This window comes from Silene latifolia, chromosome 7 (genome assembly GCF_048544455.1).
Source record: "Silene latifolia isolate original U9 population chromosome 7, ASM4854445v1, whole genome shotgun sequence".
Classification (NCBI taxonomy): Eukaryota; Viridiplantae; Streptophyta; class Magnoliopsida; order Caryophyllales; family Caryophyllaceae; genus Silene; species Silene latifolia.
Window position 1 is genome coordinate 9053212 of NC_133532.1, and position 20905 is coordinate 9074116.

Below are 20905 nucleotides of genomic sequence, written 5' to 3' on the forward strand. Positions count from 1 at the left end.
GGGTACTCACTTTGTTTTAGAAAAATTGTGGGTCTTGGGTGCGGTGGTGTGTATCCGCATGTCTAGGTCTGCGCAGATTTTAGGCTAGGGTTGTGTTGTGTCTTGGCCATGTTTTATTCATATTAACCGCTGAGCCAAGATACCGGTTCGATTACCTTCCCTACCTCGTGGTATAGACTCGAGTTACAGAGTGACTATTGACGGTACTAAGAACTTATGCCTGTCTTTGATATATTGCCCTTTCTTGTATGGTAATTTTATGAATTGTAATAGGTGAGATGTAAGCCGGTTACAATTGATAAAGTTTGGATTACTGTTTGTTATATGATTCACATGATAGTTTAATTTGGTCAGTCTAGGGGTCATAGGTTAGAATACTTGATAATTAAATTGTTTATCATATTGTTTACATGTTACATTACATGTTACATTAAATATGACGTTTTGTGGCTGGGAGGACTCGAAGTTACTCCCCACTGAATTGTGGCTTTCGTGTTTGTATAAAATGCGATTGACAGGTTGATGATGCTTAGTTGGGGTACACAGACGAGCTAGTGAGCAAGAGAACCTTGGACCTAGTTAGGCTATTTTTATAGTAAACCTTTAGACTTTTGGTTTTGTATATATTTTGAAGGGACATATGTCTCCCTCTTTGATTTTGGTTTGTATCATTATATTTTCTTATCGTTAGCTATGGCATGTAAATTAGTTGTTAGCTTTTGCAGGTTTTGGGCACTCTTAAGTTGGAAATGTTTGTGAATGGTTTAGGAAAGTTTTAAAAATTACAGGTTTTGCCTAATTGAACCAATTACAAACATATCCTGTCAGTTTTTCTGTAGAATTTACGTGTTTATTTATCGCTAAATTTAAGGGTGTCACAGACGCAGCTCATGCTGCGCCTCTTCCTCAGCTTGGTTTCTGTGATTTTCCGCGTTGGATCTTTCCTAATTCCGTGACGAATAATTTCCTATTCCTACGGGTTATTGTTTTGGTAAAACCGTGGAAGTTACCATATTTCGTGTTTCCTAATTCCGCGGGCACGCATTTCGAGGCGACATCGACATCTTCGCCATTTTACCACACTTGCACATCTTCATCTTAATAAATAATTTTCATTTTTAATATAATTCATTTTAAGAAATAATTTTCATTTTTAATATAATTCATTTTAGGAAGTAACTTTAATTTAAATTTATATATTTATTTCATTTATATTTCTTTCATTTCTTTTTTTTTTTTTTAACCATTTCATTTCTAACTTATAAGTTTTTATTTTTTTTCTTTTTTTAGGGGTAACCCTCCCTACCGTCCGGTCATTTCCGGCAAATTTTTTGCATTTTTGCGTGCTTTTGAGTCATTCGTTTTGCGCTAATTCAGGCCATGTGTATATACAAATGTATGTTTTGCGTGATTTCTATGTAAATTTCGGCAGCATGACGGCGTAAACCGTCATCTACCAAACCTGTTCAAAGCTAACCTGCAGATACAAGCAACACAACCCAGCAGCAAAGGCACTTGGGCCATCTTATATACAGCCAAAAAGGGAAATGTACAACAAACTAGGGGCTCGAGCCCCAAACAAAGTCCGGAATGTTCAAAATGAAGATCCAAAATGTACAAATGTGCAAGAAACAAACAAAAACTACACAAAACTACTGTTGGTCGCCCTCCAGCTCCGCAACTCTTGCCGCAAGAGCAGCAATCTCGGCGTCTCGAACCTCGAGCTCCCTCAACAAGCGAGCTGTCTCCTCCCGAGACTGAGCCAACTCTCGCTCCAGCTCGCGGTTATCCTGTAAACAACAAAATTGGCTCATGTCAATCATTTCAAGCAATTACAAGAAAAGTTGGAAAATCAAAATTCAAAAATGAAACAGGCACAAGGTTCATACCTGACGGCCTCGACCGCCGATAAGTGCCTCGACGTCAGTAGCTCGCAGCTGGTTGGCCACCCTTCATAACGTCACGAACCGAGACGACGCAACTTGCATTTTCAAAAAGAAGTTCTCAATAATTGAACGAACTCAACCAAATGTGTTCCTACACAAAAATTATGCAAAATTAGAGGCTCACCCTCTGAATCAGATGCTGCCAGTCGTCCAGGCCAGCATCCGTCATAGCCACGTCAAAGTCACGCAGCTCGGAGATCGTCGTCCTCCCAGTCGTGTCAGTGTACTCGAGGGTCTTGGGGTACTCTGGGGGCTCGATGCCCGCCGCCTCAACCTCCTGCAAAACCAAGTATTTCTCATTAATCGACAATCTTTCATCATAATTCTCAAAAGTCAAGTAAATAAGAAGAGTAAAGATGCTCACCACTACCGGCCAGTACGCCAACCTCCCGTAGAGGAACGCTGAGTAGTCCTCGCCATGAAGAAGGAGGGCGTCACCACTAACGCCAGCCAAGTCGGCCTCCCTCTCTGCCTCATAAGGCTCCCCGAACATCGTCCTAGGAGGATCGATGGGAACCGTCAACACGTCCCGAGAGCACTGACGAGCCAAGCGCTCGCCCAAGTACCACACAGGACCCATCGACGTCCTCAACAGCAGCCGGCTCGAGCTCCTAGGTCGAAGGACCTCAGCCACAAAAGGAGGCGCTCCAGCGTACTCCGCCCAAGGCCTGGGCACCCACTGGGACAAGATAAACAAGGAATCATTCTTATGATCAATTTAAAAGCAATGAAGAAGCAAATGAATATAAGTGAGATGCTTACGCTGTCTAGCTGAAGAGCGTTCACGTCCCGCCGGTAGACACCGTGAGAAGAACGCTTGCTCTTCGTCCTGCACATCACCCAATCCCTCACCACGGGATAGGCCTTCTCCAGCGGCTCCGTCCTCTTGGGTGCGAGGCCCGGAAAGTAGGAGTACACCCACGCCTGCAAAGCGAGATAGTTAATGATGATCTTTCGCGATTTGATAAAGAAAGGAATTGATTTTGGTCTAAATGAAGGTTCATACCTCCAGTAGTAGTCCAGGTCCGACAGCGCCAGGAGAAGTCCCCTTCTCCATCAACTCCGGACGAACCATGGCCCTCATGAAGCGGATGAGGACCGCAAAACCAGCAAAGACCCGGTCCCCAACGCCCTAGGGAGCTCAGGTCAGAAAGGAAGGGAAGAAGCTTCGTCGACAGCCTCTCCCCTTGTCTCCGAGGTAAATCGAAGACGAAAACCACCAGAGCCACAAACGAGCCCCCGTGCTCACCAGTGTACAGGAGGAGGAGTCGTCTCTCTCCCGTCAATCGTCACCGGTAGGGATCTTTCCCGCAAAGTAGTCTCGAACGTAGGAGCTGGGCACCAAACCCGATCGATGTGACCTTCGGCGACAAGTTCCACCCGATCAACCTCCTAGCCTCGGCCGAGTCCACCCTCATGGCGCCTCTCCGCCACTCCACGCCCTCGATCCCACACGGCACCGTAAATCATGCCGTAATCCTCCAGAGTGACTCCCACCTCACCAAAAGGCATGTGAAACGTGGAAGTCGTATCCCAGAATCGGTCCAAGAAAGCGCGGACCAGGCTAAGGTTAGCCCGCAGCTTCCTCTTCGCGATATCCCTCCAGGCCTGCACCAAGGCACCAAACGCTCCACGCTCGATCATGGCGCGCTCCTCCGCCGACAGCCGCTCGTAGCACTCCATCGCTGTCGTGTAACCCGAGAACGACCTGATATTCCCGGCCTCCTATTGTGATTTGAAACAAAAGCTATCTTTAGTTTTGAATGAAAATTGGAAGAAATATGAACAAATAAACGAAAGGACATGAATAATGAGTAGTGAATTCCTATTTACCAAGCTCTTCACCGTCCTGTAGGACAGGTGACCCTCTGCGGCCCAAAGCAAGTGCCTTCTCTCCCAGGTCTCAGCCCACGCGGGAGCTCCCCTCAGCTGACGACCTCCTCGTCCAACGTTGGCCCGTCTTGGGGCCTCCTCCTCATGGACCTCGTCCTCAACAGTCATCACCGCAGCGGTGAAGGCCTGCTCTAAAGCCTCCTCGACAACAGCAGCGTCTATCTCCATGGGAGCTCTCCCAGAAGTAGAAGCCTCATCACCTGCAACATTAAAGCAAATTTAGGCCGCGTCACGTGACGACAAGCCTGGGTTAAGGGATTTTCGAGCCTTCGGAAGCCCTGAAATTGCTCTTTTCTCGCCATCTTTGGCCATATTCTCACAAACCTGATCACTCATGTGGTAATTAGGGTCAAGTCAAGCCTAAGTTGAAGCCTATTTCCGGTTTCGAGTCGAAATTTCGGCAGTATTTCGTTATAACAGCGATTATGCCCTAGAAAAGTGTCCTGAAAAAGCTATCACAAACCAAAATTCCGAGATGGTAGGAAGTTTACCCATCATCCAAGGATCCCAAATATCAAGTTTCATCGCAAATGGGCAATCCTAAGGCTATTTTCGAAGCAATTTACGGTTTAGCTGTGAAACCGTCTCAAATTCACTCAAATGCTCAACTCAACGAAAATTCGAAACAAATACATGGTTATGTTCCTTATATTACCAATTATCCGTTTCTAATACCAATTTGACAAGGCAAATGCATTTGGGGGAAAGCCCCAAATTTTCGATTAATTGGGTCATAAACCCTAATTTTTTCGATCCAAAATTGAACAAATACAGAAGATTAATGCAAGAATGAGACACATACCTCGATTAGTCATGATTAATGCAAGCTTTTGGATCAAACCTTGGCAGAAATGGTTAAGATTTGAGAGAGGATTGTGTGATTTGTGTTTCGAAACAAATGAGGTGATCCCTCTGTTTATCGCGTTTTTACGCAGAAAATACACCCTTAGGAACAGACGCAGCAGGCGCTGCGCCTCTTCCAAGAGACGCAGCTCTTGCTGCGCCTCTTCCTAGTGTTCCCTCCATACGAGTTTTCAAAAATTCGTTATGAGTTCGTTATTTGTGGGCCCATCTTTGGTGCGCCTCTTCCTCGTTGCTATTTTATCCTTTTGGTCCGTTTGACGATTATCTTTCGTTCCGGCCCGTATTTCTAAGCCAGCAGCAAACTATTACACGTTATTCATCGCTTCCAAGACCCTTACTTGTCACAACAAGCAGATATTCCTTCACAGGTGTTTCGACACGCCTTCATTATATTTCCCCAACGAGAGTAAGCGGATAGACTTTCCCTCTCGAGACATGGAGATTAATTCCCGATTATGTTCCCCAACGAGAGTAAGCGGATAGACTTTCCCTCTCGAGACATGGAGATCAACACCAGCCCCCATTTCTTCCGAAGTTTGTTCGAAGCTGAACACGAACAGATTTCTCCCAGCAGTTCCCGACTGTGTCCTGCCGTCTTTCCTCAGAATCATCGTTTCTTTTTAATCCTTCAGATACCCCTTTTATCTTCAGACACCAAGTTATCTTCAGGCCCAAGAGTTTCGCCGAAGCACCTTCAGTCCCGTTTCGTCCTGAAGTCTCAGGTATGATCTCTTCTTATGGTCAAGAGCCTCCTCACGTAGTCTAATGGACTTTAAACGACCCTCCCCGATAGTCGACAGACTCTAAAATGTTCCCGACGACAGGTCCTTGGCTCAGACCCCTTGAGCCGCCTCGCGTCGCCATAGTCGTCAGGTTGTAATCTTCGATTGACCTGATGGCTATACTTTGACTTTGCCTTGTCCAAGCCTCAGTCAAAGTGGGGGCTCTGTAGATACCTCATTTCTGCACCTCTCGCAAACCACCCGGTGATGATTGGGCCGCATGTTTGGTACGCGGAACGATTTGTGACATTTCGTAAGTTTGTCGTCAAGTTATTGCTCAAATATTAATATCTACCTCTTAGTTGTCATCTACGTGCCGATACGGTCGTTTTGACAGTAATTAGAGTACATTTGGAGTCCGGGCCTAAAACCGTCTTCATTTTCTGATAACCGTTAAATCCCGAGTCAGAATGTTCTGGAATGTTCCGGATATTTCTATTCCATATTTTATAAATATTTCACAATCTTTAATCTTTGGTAAACAATTTCCCGTAATATTCACACAAGATATTAAGGAAAACCAAATTATTCCGTCCTTCTATAACTCAAACACGGAAATCTTTCTTCCGTAGGAGGAAACCACTTGGGAACAGACGCAGTAGGTGCTGCGCCTCTTCCAAGAGACGCAGTGGCTGCTGCGCCTCTTCCCAGGTCCTTTTCTGCGTAATTTTCGTATCTTTTTCATATCTTTCCGAGATTCACTTCCAAAGACTCTCCGAAACCCTAATTCCTTCACGTGATTGGTATAAATAGGAGCATTCGCTCCTCATATTTCTCACGCGAGTGTCCGCCCTTCTCTTCTCCCTTTGCATTCTAGACCTTTGTTCTTACTTTTTGGCATCTACGTGCTTGAACATTCGACCACGTAAGCTCGGATCCTTCTGAGTACCAGCCTCGTTTGCATGACTGACCAATTTGACCAAGTCCACATCAATCAACTTAATTAATCTAATCGTTTTCCTCTTACGAGGGCACTTTCATATTTGCATTATAGTTCGAGTCGAGCATCGCTAATCGATAACTTAGTCCTTCTCGTTTCGTCAAACATGTAAGTCTGAGGGTGTAAATCTCTCTTTTATTTATTGTTCTTTACTTTTTGTACCACCACTATTGTAAGGTTTATGTCGAAAATACCAATTAAAACCGATTTCTAAAACCCTTTGTTTAAACCTCTTTTTACGGATTTCCAGAAGACAAACCGTCGAGGAAAGGACGCAACAATCGCTGCGCTCTTCGAAGGAGCGCAGCTCTGCGCGCCGCCTCTTCGTGAGGCCGCCAGCCTGCTTCCTTTCTTCTTCCTTCGTCCTCTGTAATTCGTTCGTCTTTTACTTGTTTTCGTTTGTTTCTTGTTAATTCTTTGACATAATAGCATATTAATCTCTCATGTATATTATTCATCATCAACACGTTTAATTCATCATTAAATCCGACTTAAATCCCTTATAATCTCATATTTGTGGGTTTTCGTCATTAAAATCAATCCGGGTTGTAGAAATTCGATTCCTTCATATTGAGTTTCTGGAATTCGACCTCTGATATATTTTCGACTATTTATTGTCATATTCATCGCATATTCGTCATTAATTTGTCATTAATTCATCATGTTTAGTCTGTTTTATTCACCCATGTCACTAATCAATCATTCTTCCATGTAAATAATTCGTTTAATTCCGTCTCATCCATGTTTTATTGCTTTCATGACCATTAATCACATGTAAATAACCTATTAATCACTTCCATCCGAGTAAATATATTAATTGATCATTAAAATCACCAATTAACATTAACGATTTGCAGTTCCGGCTTCACAGCCAGAACTCACCCTTGGAACTGACGCAGCAACTGCTGCGCCTCTTCCAGAGGGCGCAGTCCTGCTGCGCCTGTTCCAGGATGAATTCTGTCTCTGAACTTCCGTTGTTGCTTGACCTAGTTTAAATAGCATACGTATAATTAACTATTATCCGTATTATCACCTTTTGACTTGTTCGTTAATTCTTCTTTTATTCGTTTTCTCAAATCATCCGTTTTGAAGGTATTTTCGACATAAATCAATGAACCCGATGTAATTATTGTAATTATTGTAGTTTTCTATCATTATATTATTTATCGCATTTGTATGATTTATTTGTATGTTTTCACATGTAATTGAGCATTAAATCCTACTTCGACCTAATTGTTTGCTAAATTACGTGTTAACCGACTTAGTCTAATCTTCACATGCTAGGATTAAAACTTGGATGTTGCATTGCATGCATATAATCGACGATATATCGAGTACGAATAACTTCCCTAATCATTAGTAGAGGCCGCTATCGAGGCGGGCGGGATTAGGTGTTCGATCAAAAGAGCTTCCTAATACGTACCCTCACCCCTTACTCCAGATATCTGTGAACATCCGTGTTCATTGGCATCCACGAGAGTCATTCTAGACATAGAATGCTAAGGGTAACGAGTTCTTGGTGTTCATGTCTCTACTTTGTGTCTTGACATGGCACGAGGTATTCGAACGGTTCCAATTTTACATAAAAATTGGTGGCGACTCCAACAAAATGCAAACGCTTGTTCTCTTCCTCCCAAGCGCCCCCGTGGGCCCCCCGCTGTCCACAGTGACTCGCCGATGTGTCACTAGATATAACATTTTGTCATTAAGAACTCATTCTCCATCCACCACAATAGTTAAATCCATCAAGCGCGTCTCAACAGCACCTCAAAAAATGGATATGGATTTCTTCATATAATCCATCAAGTAGTTCTCAACAGCACCACCTATACTAATCATTAGACAGTACTGAGCGTCGTAGAAATGGGATGTATATTGCACACCAAAATAATTGGTATATGTCATACTCTCTTGGTTATTCTCTTAAGGATGAATTGATGAAAACCCCCTTAAATGTTACACTTTTTAAAACTTAACCCCTTATGAAATTTTTTTAAAAAATTAATACCTTAATGTGAACTCCGTTCACATTTTGGTACTTTAAGTGAAATCCGGTCAAAAAAACATGAAATACCCATTTTACCCTTGGCTTTATATACACTCTCACTCAGCCCAACTCACCTAGCACTCTCATTAACCTCTCGGTAAAAACACCACAAAATCCAATTTTCCCCCAAATTACCTTCGACGATTTCAAAACCAAAACACAGATTAATTGAAGATCATCATCAATCAAAGATCAAGTTTTCATTCATTTGTAAGTAAGATTCTTCACTCTTTCCTTTTTTTATTTAATTTGTTTGATTTTTATCAAACCCTAATTTTCTGAGGTCTTTTTTTCATCAAACCCAGATTAATTGACCATAATTTTTCTGAGTTAATTTTTTTTCAATCCCTGAAGATTGTTGTTTTATTTGTCTGAGTTCATTGCTAAGAAAGTGTTTACGTATAATATTTAACACCCCCTCATACCAAGGTACCTTACCAAGGACTACCCTAGCATGAAGGACGGTTACCATCTCGGGTTCCCGAGGTTAGTATATCAAAGTTACCAATTCCAAGCAACCTTTATTAAAGTATAAAGAGTTAGCGAATACATGTTTTCAAAACCAAACCAAATCATAACTGCAAAATAACTATTAATTACAAAGAAAGCAAGCTAAGTCTCTCGACGGCGGAAGCTAGACTCGAGTGATGACTCCCATAATCGTCCCATAGCTAAGCATCAGACATTACATCTGTCACGGTCACTCACCATCCCCCGAATGGATCACCGCAGGTTTTATAAAACAACAACAACGGGGTCAGTACCATTCAATCAATGTAAGATAAACAAACATTGTAACCGGCTGATCATCCACACTCTCCGGTATCCCGATCTCACATAGTAACCGACTACACACCGAAGTGTGTAGCCCTGCCAGATTACCCATCGCAACAGGTAATCCACGCCGCCAGTGAGTGACCGCAATGATCTTACCAAGTCCTCATCAACGAGCGATCGAAAATCCCTGTCCCTTAATGTGCACATCCCCTCCCGTGACGGGTTCCACGGAGGGCGAACTAGGGTGTGAAGCCACTCCCGCAAGTGACTCCACCACAATCACACATACCACAAAGATCACAAATGTCACAACACCACAACCGTCACAACACAACAAACATACTCCGATGATCAGCAGTAACAACAATTACAACACAAGCACAGTCTTAAATCAATTAACAGTAACCGAGTAGGGAAACCCTACCTTTCTGCAATCCAAGCACACATAAGCAATCAATAGCAATTCCTTATGACACCGTCACCTACATAAAATAATCACATAATTCCAATTACCATATCGCACAATCCCATTTCCCCCAATTCATAAGTAAAGGCAAAACCCTAAAAGAACATAAATGACATGAGGAATAAAACTTACCAACAGTAGAATGAGAGATTACACGCAAGGACCACGATGATTGCACACACAACGAGATTAGAGGATAATTAGAGAGTGATTAGAGAGTGGTTAGAGTAATCGTAAAATGATTAGGGTTGAAAATGGTGTTTTAGAAACTGACTTTGAATATAAAATAACCCTAAATACTCCCGCATCAAACCGCTAAAACAATACTCGCCAGACCGGATACTCGGTCGAGTAAAGTGCATACTCGGCCGAGTATCCTCTACTCGGCCGAGTATTCCTCGGCAGAACCAAAACAGACTACACAACTAGCACTACTCGGCCGAGTAGGCTCTACTCGGTCGAGTATACAACTTAAGAAAAACCGTAGTATTAGCGCTCTTCCCCCTTAAAAAAAAAACTTCGTCCCCGAAGTTCCAACCCAACCTATAAAACATGGACACCTAACACTAACTCCACCAAGCTCACTTACTAGTTAACATATCCTCTCGATATAAACTCCATAACACCGTCGAATAATCCACAATATAATGTTGCCAACCTTGTCTCACTTCCATAACACTCACTAGCAACTCAATACCAATACAATCCACAAAATAAGATCAACCATCAAAATGGAATGTTACATTCTACCATCCTTAAAACGAACTTCGTCCTCGAAGTTATTCACGCACATAAACATTCTCACACAATCCATTACTCACACTCCTAAACATCATACTACTATGAGCACTGCCATTACCTGTAATAAAATCGACCATCGCACAAATCCATCCTTATTCTATACCAACACTCAAACTTCCAATTGTACTATAACATGTACAACCATCAAACTCTCTTTGTCGATCATACTCCTCTTAAGATGAAAGTTACGTCCTCGTAACTCACTAATACTAGGTCCATTGACATACCTCCCATAATCCTCATTACTACCGCATGACAACGATAATCCACTATAACCTCAACACCTACAACCATTCCTATAACCAGGATTCTCTTTCTTTAACAGTTCTCGTGTCTCCAATTATTCTGTACTCACATAACATATATCATAAAATCCTCAGTACAACCACCACTCCATCTCTTCCACATTACCGCAAAACAACATACTTCTATATACTTATACACTCATCTCCACGATCTTAGCTCACAATCCACAATTGTTACACATACCTACTTTAGCTTCTCAAGTTCACCTCTTTTATTATCACTAAACTCACCCTTAACTTAACATGATACAAAGTCCCGAAACTCCGTACTCGCTGTCCCAAGAAAGGTGCTAACCACATGTAGTTCCAGTTCAATACCACACATGCTCCACAATCTCTTACCACGACTATGTCCACCAATGCCTCATCTAAAACAAGATCAAAAGTACTCCAACAACCTCTCACAACTGTGTCCCATTAACAGAATACTACTATACCATGACAACAACAAAACCACACCCAACTCTCTTTCATATCATACTCTATTCTCACTCCCATGTCGACACTGGTAAGAAACATCGGGAATCAAAACAACGGTCTATACGCCCCAACCGACACTGACAGGAAACTGCAGAAAACAAACAACAAACTATATAATTGTTATATATATATACTTTCCAAAGTTAGTCTATCAAGTAAATAAACAACAGTCATTATAACCGTGCGCAGATCGCCACTCGGGGCACAACAACCATATCAATAGCCATCACCACTTTTACAATCTCATAACACTGACCCAGTACAACTTCATTGACCAGAAGACTTTCTTAAAACCGCTTTGCGAAATCACATCGCAACATATTACACAAAATAACACCTTACGACTTATAACTATCACACCAACCATTACTCGTGAGGTCAAGACCTCACACAAACATTTACACATACATCTGACCCATAAACAAATCTAACTAGCCAATCCTGATCACGTAAGTTACCACTTGACAATGAATACCTCTCATCCGGACTTAACTCAGGTGCCCTTCATAACATATCCTCTCATACACACAATTATCACCCCTCCGGCGAATGTAGCCATAACATCAGTACCCAACCTCCAGCGAACACCTCATATGTCCACATCTTATACTCCCTCACAACCAAACATACTAATCACCTCCACAAAATCAACCTCATTAGAACAACTAACTTCCCTAAAGTAACATCATCCTCAACCACTAGTGACAACACTACAGCACCACCACCTTTCATGTGACCACTCTCTTACTATCATTTCTTAATATAACAATATGTTTCCTCTCTTTGGTTATCATCCCAAATAACGAACATCCAATCTATCAAGACAATCTATCTCAACATGATTCCCAATTCTATCCTTTACCATATCGTTACCTAATTATCCACCAAAATCTCAAATCGTGCAAACACTCTACAAGCTTCTTATTCCCTTAATACCTCAAAACTCACGGCTAACCCGTCGTCCTGCTCTCCTATATAACCGTTAGCTCACACCCTCTAGTGGAGATATCGTACATTTCCATAATTTCCTACCTTCATGCTCATTAGCTTCGGTCCACGTTCTCTCAACTTACTTCCATCCCTCTTTCTCCCGTATTTCCTTTTTCCTTCTACCTATTTCTTTAGTAATTTGTTTATTTTTCCATAGTTCCACAACTCTAATTCCACTAATTCATATCAATATCTTATCATTCTTATTATCACGTATCCTCTCTTCATGCTTCTCACTCATACTTGTCACCATCAAGTCCACGCACTAACAGTTACTCTTCAATTAGTTGTATCTCCCTTTCGCATCTCTAGAATCCAAAATTCACTTCATACCGTTAACTGTCCAAAGAATTACACACTAAGCTCACCCCTTGATATTCCAACTTCCCAACTTAGCCACTATCTACAAATCCACATCGCGACATAACTTCCTCTAAGTTCACTATATACCTCTCTTCCCTATCTTCTTACAACAACCTTCCATTACATATATCCTTAAGCAACTCTATCCTAGCCGTCTCCCTCAATAAATCCTTATACATCCCAATATGCCATTATTCGTATCCCTTAGCTCGATCTTTCATTCTCACGTTTCTTTACACTTACATCACCCTTGCCCATATACACTTACCTTTATACTACTCAACACACGACTATATCACTCATCATATCTCAAAAAATATGCTCCTTACCCTGATTAGCTCATCATTCTTCCCTTTTCTTTACCCACTATCCTTCAGAACCACATTAACACATGTCTTCCTTACCCAACACATGTCCCTCATAAGCCGGCATTCTCCATGTCATAACTTCCGGTAACTTACGTATCAAGACCGTCACACATATAAAAGAATGCGTTAAGACTCAAAACATACATGTGTATATACCCTACGACTCCAAAACAATGTAAAAACATAGCCACCGGCTCAAAACAAAAGTAATAACATAGCCACCGACTCAAAGTGGCCGCCCAAAGAGGTACTCGGTCGAGTACATAACATACTAGGTCGAGTACAAGGTACTCGGTCGAGTAACTATATTACTCGGTCGAGTTTTTGACTCCAGAAGCAAACTCAATTATCGTAGAAGGACTAATCGGTCGAGTATTGGGAATACTCGGCCGAGTAGACCTTACTCGGTCAAGTATTACTTTACTCGGTCGAGTACCAACACAGTTCTCAGCATCGTCCAGTTTTTCTAAAACAGTCATATCTCACTCGTTACTTGGTCATTTTGGGCGTGTGACCTATCGTTAGAATCATAAGAAGACAAGCTATCACCTCAACTTGGAATCACAGCCATACCATTTCTAGAACTCGACTTATGACAGTTTTAATACAACCCTTCCGTAATCGATCTTCATACCAATCAAATTTCCTAAACCAAAACAATTTGAACATGCATAAAGCAACAACAACAACTCAAAACTCCAAGAAACCAGTACACAAGTGAACTCTTATCATACCCACATGAAAATTAGACACGACATTCATGTATATAGACACCCGTAACCATATGCTACTACCAACAATCAAGCATTAACATCATCATAATCATATACACATGTACCACTACCCTTTTGAAGGCCACATATTAAACAGGTAACATGCTCAAAGTTTAACATCAACAATCCCCAATACCTCTTTCAACCACTATCACATTCCACTTCTTTCATCATTCCATCCAATCATGCACAAGATTCAAACTATAGGTATCAAACACACATAACTCAAACATACAACAGTTTTCCCCCATGTGACCGGCTTGAGATCGTAAGGGCCTTAGTGCGACTCCGGGACGTCTCCCAAGTCTTTGCGGTAGCTCCAAACAACTCTTCCCGGGTTCATTTTATTTAGACTCCCTAAGTTCATTGGATTCATTAGTTTTAGGTGCCAGAATCTTCGGCTTTGATACCACTTTTTTAACACCCCCTCATACCAAGGTACCTTACCAAGGACTACCCTAGCATGAAGGACGGTTACCATCTCGGGTTCCCGAGGTTAGTATATCAAAGTTACCAATTCCAAGCAACCTTTATTAAAGTATAAAGAGTTAGCGAATACATGTTTTCAAAACCAAACCAAATCATAACTGCAAAATAACTATTAATTACAAAGAAAGCAAGCTAAGTCTCTCGACGGCGGAAGCTAGACTCGAGTGATGACTCCCCATAATCGTCCCATAGCTAAGCATCCAGATTACATCATAGTCCGCTCACCATCCCCGAATGGATCACCGCAGTTTTATAAAACAACAACAACGGGGTCGATACCATTCAATCAATGTAAGATAAACAAACATTGAACCGTACCGATCATCCACACTCTCCGGTCTCCCGATCTCACATAGTAACCGACTACACACCGAAGTGTGTAGCCCGCGCCATTACCCATCGCAACAGGTAATCCACGCCGCCAGTGGGTGACCGCAGCCGATCCCACCAAGTCCAGCTCATCAACGAGCGACTGAAAATCCCTGTCCCTTAATGCGCACATCCCCTCCCGTGACGAGTTCTACGGAGGGCGAACTAGGGTGTGAAGCCACTCCCGCAAGTGACTCCACCACAATCACACATACCACAACATCACAGCTGTCACAACACCACAACCGTCACAACACAACAGCCATACTCCGATGATCAGCAGGTAACAACAATTACAACACAAGCACAGTCTTAAATCAATTAACAGTAACCGAGTAGGGAAACCCTACCTTTCTGCAATCCAAGCACACATAAGCAATCAATAGCAATTCCTTATGACACCGTCACCTACATACAATAATCAAATAATTCCAATTACCATATCGCACAATCCCATTTCCCCCAATTCATAAGTAAAGGCAAAACCCTAAAAGAACATAAATGACATGAGGAATAAAACTTACCAACAGTAGAATGAAAGATTACACGCAAGGACCACGACGATTGCACACACAACGAGATTAGGGGATAATTAGAGAGTGATTAGAGAGTGGTTAGAGTAATCGTAAAATGATTAGGGTTGAAAATGGTGTTTTAGAAACTGACTTTGAATATAAAATAACCCTAAACACTCCCGCATCAAACCGCTAAAACAATACTCGCTGCATCGGATACTCGGTCGAGTAAAGTGCATACTCGGCCGAGTATCCTCTACTCGGTCGAGTATTCTTCATACTCGGCCGAGTATTCCTCGGCAGAACCAAAACAGACTACACAACTAGCACTGCTCGGCCGAGTAGGCTCTACTCGGTCGAGTATACAACTTAAGAAAAACCGTAGTATTGCATAATATCTTGTTGTAGGCATGGATAATTTTACTGTTAATTTGCGTGTAAGCCATAGAGGTACTTTTGCATATAAGAATAGTGGTGTGGAATATGTTGGTGGTATTGTACACTTGCACGGTTGTGTGTGGAGTAATGTCATAAACTTCAAGTATTTGATAGGTATGGCTGATAGATTAATGGGGAAGGAATGTGAAATTTGGTATAAGAAGGGTGGAATAAATCTGGGTTGTGGTAGAAGGCAAGGTGTAGGTGATTATGATGTAATACCATTACTGAAATCCAGGGATGCAAATAAGGAGATTTTTCTGTATCTTGTTAAGCCACTAAAACCTCATCCACTCTTATGATCAGTCCCCATTTGACCAGAAACAAAAAACTTTTATTGGGCTTATCCCCAGTTAAGCCCTTACCAAAATATGGCCCATCTTTGCAGCCCAACATCACTGCATCATCATCTTCACAAAATGTCACAACAGAATCTTTGACTTTGACAAACACAACAAATGCATTGCCCAATTCTGCTTTTGCTTTTAAGGCACCCTCTCAAAAGATTCCTTCAAATCTGACAGCAACCACAACAATAACTTCCCAACACCCTCTCATTGAAGACAATGATGACATAAAATGGTCCAGGAGAGATCCTAGAAGATTTAATACACCCACTGAACTTAAAAAAAAAAAAACAGGCTGTGAGAAAGCTTCAAAAACCTCCCACTCCACCTTCAAAAAAGCTTGAAAATACTCCCACTGTCACTTCAAAAGAGCTTGAAAAAACTCTCACTCCACCTTCAAAAAATCTTCAAACAACTCCCACTGTCAGTTCAAAAAAGCTTGTAAAAACTCCCACTCCACCTTCAAAAAACCTTCAAAAAACTCCCACTCCACCTAAACTACCAGCTTCTGATGATGTCACTAAGGTGTCAGAGGGGAAAGATCAAGGTAAAGCTGAGCTGAAGTGCATAGGGCAACATAAAGAGAAGCTAAAGAAAGGGCAAGGTAAAGCTGTGTTGTCTGGACTAGAGAAAGGGAAAGCTAAGGTAGGTGAAGGTAAGAGGGTAGCTGCTGGTACAGATCTAGGAGTTCATCAAAAGAAGAGTGGAAGAGGAGGGGCTAAGGGTAGAAAAGAGGGATCTAGTAGTGGTATTGAAGTTGTTGCTTCTAGTACAAGGAATAGGAAGAGAATACTGAAAGATCCTACTCCTGAAGATGAGTTTGTTGATTGAGAAGGCAGTGATAATGAAAATGATATAAGTGACTGTGAGTGGCAGTTTGGGGAGGAAGATTTGATTGATGAAGATGATTTGTTTCATGACAAAGAGGATGGGGAGATACTAAAGGGTGTTGAAAGTATTTTCAGTTACTCTAAACCTGAAACTTGTCAAGCTAATGGGAAGCAGATCTGGGGTATTGATGACATTGAAGTTGCAATCAATGAAGAGAAGGATGATGATTCTGATGAACTCAGAAGCCTTCAGGGCTCAGATAATGATGAGGTAGATCTTTACAACACTTTTAATGAATCTGTTGATTTGAAGGGGCCAATTGTTTTAAAAGTAGGGCTTAAATTTGCAAATGCAATAGTACTGAGGAAGGCATTAGTTCAACATAGCATAGAAAATGGTTATGACTATTATTATATGCATAATGCTAGTGATATGATAACTACTTAATGCATGAACAAATGCAAGTGTGGGTGGGATAGTGTGAGGTCAAGGCACAGGTCTTTAGAAAATTGTACATGTGATCCAGAGAGTAGGTGTTACTTTAAAGTGCATGCTAGACCACTAGGTAAGGGACAAAAATTTCAGATTAAGTCTTTGATTCTTGAACATACTTGTGGAATGTCAAACTACAATAGGAAAGTGTCTTCTGAATACTTAGCTGATAAATTTCTTGAGTTTTGGAGAACAAACATGGATCGGAAACTAAAGCAATTCAGAGATCATGTTTTTCAAGTTTTAAATGTGGAAGTTTCATATGCTAAGTGTTGGTTAGCAAGGTCTAGGGTGAAACAGATGATTTATGGTAATGACAAAGACCAATATGCTAAGGTTTGGGAATATGCATCAGCTGTTCAGAAGTATAACCTAGGTTCCTCCTCATTTGTGGTATGTGGTGGTATTGATAGGCCACCTGTTTATTTCAAAAGAATGTATATTTGTCTCTATGCTTGTGAGAAGGGATTCAAAGAGGGTTGCAGACCTATAATAGGGATTGATGGGTGTCACTTGAAAGGTGTTTTCCCAGGTATGTGTCTTGTGGCAGTTGGCAAAGATGGGAATAACAATATATACCCTATAACTTGGGCTGTTGTTGAAGTTGAAAATACTGAGGCATGGAGATGGTTTTTAGAATTGCTTAACCATGACATAGGCAAAGAGGAAGGAGAGGGTATGACATTCATGTCAGATAGGCAGAAGGGGCCGCTTGATGCCTTGAGAACTGTGGTGCCCAAATCAGAAGTGAGGTACTGTGTCAGACACATTTGGGCTAAGTTTAAGCTCAATTACAGTGGCCAAGTGTACAAGGATGCCTTATGGAATGCTGCAAGAGCAACAACAGAGGTAATTCCATATCCTCTGAGTTGAATTACTGAATTTTTTTTAAATACTAATCTAATTTGGCAGGTGTCACTAATCATTTAACATATATGCATGCTGACTTTAACTATCACATGGATGGTATAAAGTCATTATCCAATGAAGCTTATGAATATTTGAAGGCCATACCCCCACAACACTGGTCAAGACATGCCTTTGGGACTCAAGCTAAGTCAAATATGCTACTTAATAATTTGTGTGAGTCTTTTAATAGTGTACTGAAAGAAGTGAGAGATAAGCCCATCCTAACTCATATGGAATGGACGAGGAGATATGTAATGAAAAGAAACTTTGACAAGAGGGAAGGTGTGGTCAATTATAAGGGAAAGGTTATGCCTTATGTAGATAAGTACTTGAAATGGGCTAGAGAGGAGGTTAGGTACAATAAGGTATTACCTTTAGAGGTGGGTGTATCTGAGATGGTTTACAAAAGAGAGCCCATTACTGTCAATATCACCGAAAAAACATGTGCATGTAGGCATTGGGATATCACTGGAGTGTCATGTCCTCATGCAGTGGCAGCTCTTATGAAAGCAAGGCTGAACCTTGAGGATTATGTTGATGAGGCATACACTAAGGCTAAGTACATCAAAGCTTATGAGCCAGTTGTTGCCCTAATGCCAGGAGTGAAGCACTGGGCCAAGACTAATCTGCCTGAACCTCTACCCCCACCCATGAGAAAGATGCCTGGGAGGCCATCTCTGAAAAAAAGAAGAAAAGAACCTGGTGAAGGTAAGGGTAGATTTGTGAAGAGGCCAAAAAAGTCACATAATTGTAGCCACTGTAGCCAACCAGGTCATACCAAGAAGACCTGCAAGAACCCACCAGCCCCTCCAAAGCAACCAGGGAGACCAAAGTCCTCAAATCCATGGACCACTGAGCAAAGGAACAATGCTGCTAAAAGAAGGGCAGCACCAACAACAACTTCAACAACGAGTACAAGTGCAGCACCAACAGTAGCTCCAAACACAAGTGCTAGTCAGCCTCTTGTCATTGCAACCCAATCAAGCCAATGCTAAAACCTGTTATGTCTTGTAGTCTTGTAGTTTGATGAAACAATTATGTGTATTTGGTTGTGTTGTAACCTCAGTATTATGTTCAAATAACTTTTAATGTTTTGTAAGACATTTAAGAAGTAATGTTATGCTAAGGATCAGTATCAACATTTGAGAAGAGCAACAACTGTTTGTAGAAATCTTAGAATTTCTCCTTCAACTACTTGTTCAAATACTTAGTACATAGCATCTAACAACTCATGGCATTACAAGTGAAGGGAAAATGGCCATGAGGCATAAAATCAACACATACAACTCACCTATTACATCTCATCTACCTAACTAAATAAACTTGCTAAATAGCACAATCAAGACAACAATAACTACAATCTTCACTGACATGAACATCAGTTTTGATGTATATATAGCTATTTGTAGGACGCCAAACTCGAACTATTTCATCTTTGCCATTCTTCAAATTTTCTATCTCCAACTTTCCTTTTTTCCTCTCTTCTTTAACATATTGCAAATCTTCTTTCAAAATGGATACTTCACTTTTTAGGATGTTCTTCTCCTTCATTAGCTCACAAATAACATTCCTTTGCCACTCAGTTTGAGACTCATCAACCCATCTAAAAAAGTTGCAACCACGAAAATTTGTTTCCGGGTTGTAAAATTTGCAAGCTTCAAATAATCATCCCGGATTTGACTGCGTCCAAGACTTGCATCGACGAACTGGGATACCGCAAAAACATTTCCGTGGGACATGAAAAGAAGACCTTGACGAAGAATCTGACCTACTCATCGACATTTTCTGGAAAAAAAATCAATTCACAATTTACCCCCAAATTTATGAACCCTAATTATATATTAACAAAAATAAGATTACAATCTGAAAATAAATAGATAGAAATTAAAGAGTGGAATAAAATAAAAATATTTACCTTAGGGAGAAGAAGATATGAAGGAAGGGCTTGTAGTTGAAATGGTGAGTGGGAGATTGAGAATAAAATGAGTAAGGGTTATAAATGAAGGAGGTAAGATGATGAAGTATAAGAAGGAAGGGAAGAAGCAGTGAAAGCAATGAATAAGGATATAATGGGCATGAAATCTTGAATTTGGAGGGAAATTTAAAAAGTGGCCGGAATATTCCCCTTTTTTTTTTTTACCGGATTTCACTTAAGGTACCAAAATGTGAACGAAGTTCCATAAAGGTATTAATTTTTAAAAAAAAATTCATAAGGGGTTAAGTTTTAAAAAGTGTAACATTTAAGGAGGTTTTCATCAATTCATCCCTTATTTAACGACTTTAAGTCTCATCCCCTCGACGAATCAATGACAACATTCCTTGGTAACCCATTAGCGAAAGGGTTTGCCTTATTTCTTTATGACCTCACATAGAAATCACCCCATTTTGTATGAGTTATTTCACCATACCACGTCTGTTGCGAATGTGTTTACACAAAAACTCCGGAGAGACGGTATCTCAATAACGTTATTGAGAGATCTCTCACATAATGAGTTGGGGGATCCATTGAATTTTTTTTCCCTATTATGTCTCCCACTAAATTAGTAGGAGACAGTCTCTCATAAAACCTACTGGGATTAATTGACTCAATCCTCCTATATATACTAGAGAATAAAACCTCTTTAAAGTTTTCCCTCCAAAATGCCTCGAGCTTATATATGAAAACAACTTAATTTTCATTTATTAAACTTATTTTCCATTTAAAATAATTTTTTCATCAT

General features: G+C 41.0%; 1 protein-coding gene across 1 annotated transcript in view; it reads right to left on the reverse strand.

Annotated features, from left to right (window-relative positions):
• Window positions 1-20905, reverse strand: part of LOC141591632 (borneol dehydrogenase, mitochondrial-like) — a 96594-nt gene that overhangs the window by 59956 nt on the left and 15733 nt on the right. The window lies entirely within an intron of this gene.